This window comes from Arachis duranensis, chromosome 2 (genome assembly GCF_000817695.3).
Source record: "Arachis duranensis cultivar V14167 chromosome 2, aradu.V14167.gnm2.J7QH, whole genome shotgun sequence".
NCBI lineage: Eukaryota > Viridiplantae > Streptophyta > Magnoliopsida > Fabales > Fabaceae > Arachis > Arachis duranensis.
Window position 1 is genome coordinate 70,461,205 of NC_029773.3, and position 5,500 is coordinate 70,466,704.

Here is a 5,500-nt window from a genome sequence, read left to right on the forward strand (position 1 = left end):
AAACTCATAGTAAAGTCCAGAAAAGTGAATTTTAACTAAAAACTAATAAAAATATACTAAAAATTAACTAGATCATACTAAAAACATACTAAAAACAATGCCAAAAAGCGTACAAATTATCCGCTCATCATTACTCTTTGCATCCGTTGATGTTCCGATCAAGACCATTAAATGTCTATTTGAATTAAAATTTATAAATAGAATTTTTATTAAATTGATTATTTAAATTTGATTTTAATAAAAGACAAGTTAGTGTTAACATAATTTTTATTTGGTAATTTTATATAAAAATAAATTAAAATAAAATAAATATTATTTAAATTATATCATTCAAAATCACGTTTACATAAAAATTATTTAAAAAGACATAAATTTATATTACTCAAAACTTTTATTTTAACATTTTTGTTATAATTTAAAAAAAAACTTAAATTTATGTGTTAAAATTTAATATTTTTTAATACTCTTTTTAAAGTTTTTTATTAAATTTAGTCTTTCCAATAGAATTAATAATTTATATTATTAAATAATTAACAATAATAAACAAATTACATCCTAATTCAACAATCAACAATAAAATACAAAGCCAAATAAAAAGTAACAGAAAAATTTCATAAAAGAAATTTGTATTAATAAAAATAGTTAAAAATTTTATACGAACAATAAATACTAAAAATTTCATAAAAAAGACAACAATATTATTGGAGAGTATTAATGAAAAAAATTCAAAAAAAAAACAACATACATAATATGAATAAAAAAAATATAAAAAATTGATAAGAAATCAAAATTTAGCAGAAAGAACTAAACATGATATGATAAAAATTTAAAATATTTACTTGTAAAGTAGGCCCATGAAAAAAAAATCAAATATGAGAATTTCGATGATTATTTTTTGTGTCTCTTCTTACATATGAGAATGAAAGTTGAAGTTGGCAGAAAAATAAATTTCTTCAATCACTTTTTCAATTATAACTATTTAATGCAAAAGTTATAATTTGTTTCTTCAGGTAATTGGGACTTGAAACATAGAATCACAGTTGTGATTAAAAAAGAAAGTCAAAAAAACAAAAATCAAACAAAAAGTTGAAAGATTTTAAAAGACTGGAATTAGAGACTTAGTTATAACTTTACTCTTAATACACATAATTAAGTATTAAACATCTAAAATTTAGTGAATAATAAATTCACTATATTACCTTATTTTTGTAAGAATATGAATATCAAGTTATAAACACCTTAAAACTGAATAAATATAACAACTTTTAAAGTTAATTCAAAGCATATCTTTTCACAAAAAATAAATAAATACTAATACTTTTTTTTCACAAATCAAACATGGTAACTTTTATTTACCAATTTATATATTTATGTGGTTCACAGGCAACAGCGCAACACTCTCGTGAGATGGCTCATGTCTCACTCTCATTGAATAGTTGAAAAGTGCAAAAGTCATTGAGTAATTGTAATCTGTTGAAGATTTTATAAGTGCTTTGATAAGATTGAACATGTAATATTAACTATTAAAAAATCCAAAGCATAGCTATATGTATGTTGAAATCATATGCATTACTTTTTTTTTGTTTTGTGCTCCTTTTTTAGTTATGCATGAATTATGAAACACATAGGTTTTGACATTTTGGACTTAAATAATTATTTTTTAGTTGTTACTTAATCTATGAGATTATTTGAACTATTGAAGCTATGATCAAGCATTTAAATTAGCCAACAATTATCCCTTACGGTTAATATATAATACTCTACTAGGATTTTTCTTAATAGAGTCCAAAACACAGTTGATCTCACATTGACCATAAAAAAATACATCAATTTACTGGTGCTTTCTATGGGGGGGTCATGGCTAAACAGGGAGGTAAAAAGAATGCTGGAAGGGATGAGTATGAGATAGAAGAAGATGAAAGAGTTATTTTCTTTTATGAAAAGGAGGTTGAAGAAAGTCTTTAGAATTGTGCTAAAAGTTTGATTGACAGAATTTTGGCTGATAGATCGTTTAGCCTAGGTACGATGGAAGGAGCGTTGAAAACCATCTGATCTCAACTAGTTGGGTTTAAAGTATTAGAGTTTGGAGAAAATTTGTTCCAATTTTTTTTTTTTGAAAAGGAGACTGATATATTAAGGGTAGAAAACGAACACTATGACTGTTTAAGAATTATGTCATTAATCTTAAACGCTAGTCGGAGGACTTTAATGAAGCAAATAACACTCTGTTTCTGGTCTCGATATGGGTACAATTATGGGGATTCCACAATAGTACAAGACCAAAGAGTTAGAGAGAAAAATTAGAGAAAATTTGGATGAGGTTATTGATGTGAATTTTTTCTCAATGAAAGAAAAGGAGAATCAGATAATCAAATCTCTAATTTGATTAGATATGACAAAACCACTGAAGAAGTCAGTGAAGATTGCTGGACCAAAGAGAAAAGTCATAGAGCTTTCTGCTAAATGTGAGCGGATTGACTATTTTTGAAATTATTGTGGACATATCGACCATGAAGTCAGACATGGTGGAAAGTACTTAGAGGACTCGGTGAAATGAAAGGTAAAAAAAGAGAAACGGGGACTGTGGTTAAAGGTAGAACATCCAGAATGGAGGATATAGTTGACTAGAAGAAAAATGCAATTCCTAATATGCCAAAAATTGAAAATAGTCTAAGGGAGAAATCTCATAGACCAAAGCCAGTAAATCCTCTCAAGGGTTTTGCAAAATTGTCAATGTAAAAAAGTAGTGAGAGAAATGAAGAAAAAGAGTGTCTCTCAACTGATAGTATCAGAAAAAGAATAAAAGGGAGGCACTTGACAATAATCAGAATAAGTAGAATCATGTTCTGATTAGTCACTGTAATGATCAAGATGAGATAAATAACAATGCAAAAACAATGGTACAATGGTAATATCTAGGTGATATATATGGAGAGACTCGAGAATTTTCATCAATATTGTAGTGTTTTAAAAGATAATTTCTTCACATGAGTGTGAGGAAAGGAGTAGAGGACGAGTGAATCCTTATAACTATGTATGCCAGTCCCAAGATATCATAAGAAGATAACTCTGGCAGGATATTGAAGTGTTAAAGGAGAATATTATAGGAGGGTGGATGGTTTTAGGGATTTCAATGAAGGTGAGTTCTATGGTGCCTTTGTTATGGTGCCTAAATTGCCTAACTTTCCTTTTAAAGTAAAAAATAAAATGTTTAAAGTAAAAAATAAATCATGTAAAATTTATTAAATATTATTTATTTACTTTTTTTAGTAATTTAGGTACAAAGTAATAGTCACCATAGCATTCACCTTCAATGAAATTGCTGACTCTTCGAAAAAAAAGGAGAGAAAAAGATACATATGGGAGCGTGCAGAAGGTTCCGTAGATGGATTGAAAACTGTCCGTTGATTAATTTGAATTTCGTTAAGCCAAATTTTACTTGGAAGAGACCAAAATGAGAGAACTCAGATAGAGTGTTCAAATGCTTAGATAGAGCATTTTCTAATGCTAATTGAAGGCTTAATTATTTGGAGGCGAGAATGAATGTTTTGGCTCGCCTAAACTCAGACCATCACCCTATTTTAGTCTCCCATAAACCTGCAAACAAGATGAGCATTGATAAGCCTTTCTAGTATGAAGCCATGTGGAGACTTCACTTGGATTATAAGGATTTTATTGAAAATTAGTGGAATAAGTAGATGTTGTGGAATAACAACTTGTCTCAACTCACCAAGAAGCTGATGAATTGGAATATGGATGTCTTTGGTCACACTGGCAACAGAGAAAAAGAAGAGAATATTGATTAGTAAGATTGGTGGCAGATAAAGAGAATATCGTATGGAGACAAAATTCTAGAGACCTATGGGTGGTGGATGGAGACAGAAACACTAAATATTATCACATGAAAAAATTGTCATTGGAAAAAGAGGAAACAAATTTTTAAATTAAAAGACAATAGAGACAGTTGGATAGAAGACCAAGAAGTTTTACGGTGATATGTCACTAGATTTTTCTTGAACCTATATAGAGAGAGAGGATAACCCTAGACCTCCTGTTTTGCAAAATAATAGGTCCTATCCATTTTGAATAAAGCAATTCAAGTCAAACTCACTCCTATGGCAACAAAAGTGAAAATTAAAGAAGCCTTATTTAGAATTGGATCATACAAGTGCCTTGTCAGGATGAATTCCCGTCCCTTTTTTTTTGGAGCATTGAGAAAAGATAAAAAGCGTTTGATACTTCATATTCAACAGGTTTAAAGATGTCTAGAGATTATTAGAAACTCAAACAAGGTGTTAATTACTCTTATTCTAAAGGTGAAGGGACTGGAGTATATTACTATATTACTTAATTTTAACCGATCTGTTTGTGCAACGTTAGTTATAAATACTTGTCCAAGATTATTGTGGAGAGACTAAAACCAACCTTAAAAAATAGAATAACCCCTTTTTATTCAAGCATTGTACCTGAGAGGATTATATATGGTAATTGTTACGAATCCGGTCCACGGATCCTACATCCGGAACGGTCTCCAAGCCCGGTTACTCGGGTTCGACCCGCTTCACCCTTCCAGAAGGTCTAGAACCGGCCCACTAGAGCTCCTAACCAACTGAGTTAAATATTTTTCTTATCTTAACCAAATAAGATAAGATAAGATAAGATAATTCAAACGTCTCCCTTATTTTAACCAAATAAGATAAGATAAGATATTCACCATCACCTATAAATAGAGGACTCAGGTCCCTCCAGGTATTCATTCATTCCTCACACCTTATACCTCTCAGATCCATTCTGACTTGAGCGTCGGAGTGTCTTTGCAGGTACCTCCCCCCATCGCTCCAATCAAGTGATCTGGCATCCGCCTCAACCCGCAAGTTCTCAATCCATCTCTCAACCCGTATTAGAGACATCTTGTACATTGGCGCCGTCTGTGGGAAACTTGCAGCATTGTGACGGCATGGCGGATAACCCAGAAGAGCAATCCTCAAACTCACTCACTTGATTTCTTGTTTGTAACTGAGATAAAAAAGGAATAATGTTTACTTAACTTGCATCACCTTTTTAGTGATAACACACCTTTGCCCTACTCCAACAGCGAAATTCCAAAGGAACAACATTTCTTCGACTTACAACACCGTGACGGAATGGCGGACGTCTTCAAGAAGCAATCTCCAAGCCACCACGATAACTCCCGGACGAGGAACCCAACTCCCGATCACCAAGAGGCTACACCTCATGCAAGGATAGCAAGCACTATTCGCCAGACTACCCCAGCGCAAAACAAGAAAAACGGCCCTGAAGTACCGATCGCCGAAAATCTGGGAGAAAAGGCAGTCCAGATAATTCAAGATCTCTATCTCTAGGTACAAGAACTCGAAGGACGAGTTCCAACTAAGGAAAAACATCACGTCGAAAGCGGAAGCCACACGACTTCCCAGTCAAGATCCCGCCATGAAACCAGACACGACAGGTCAGCTGAACGACGACATGGCAGGAGAAA

The 5,500-nt window shown here is 31.9% G+C and overlaps 1 pseudogene; it reads left to right on the forward strand.

Moving 5' to 3' along the window:
- Positions 1-1,481, forward strand: part of LOC107474836 (uncharacterized) — a 22,342-nt pseudogene extending 20,861 nt beyond the window's left edge.
- The last annotated feature ends 4,019 nt before the right edge of the window (positions 1,482-5,500 follow it).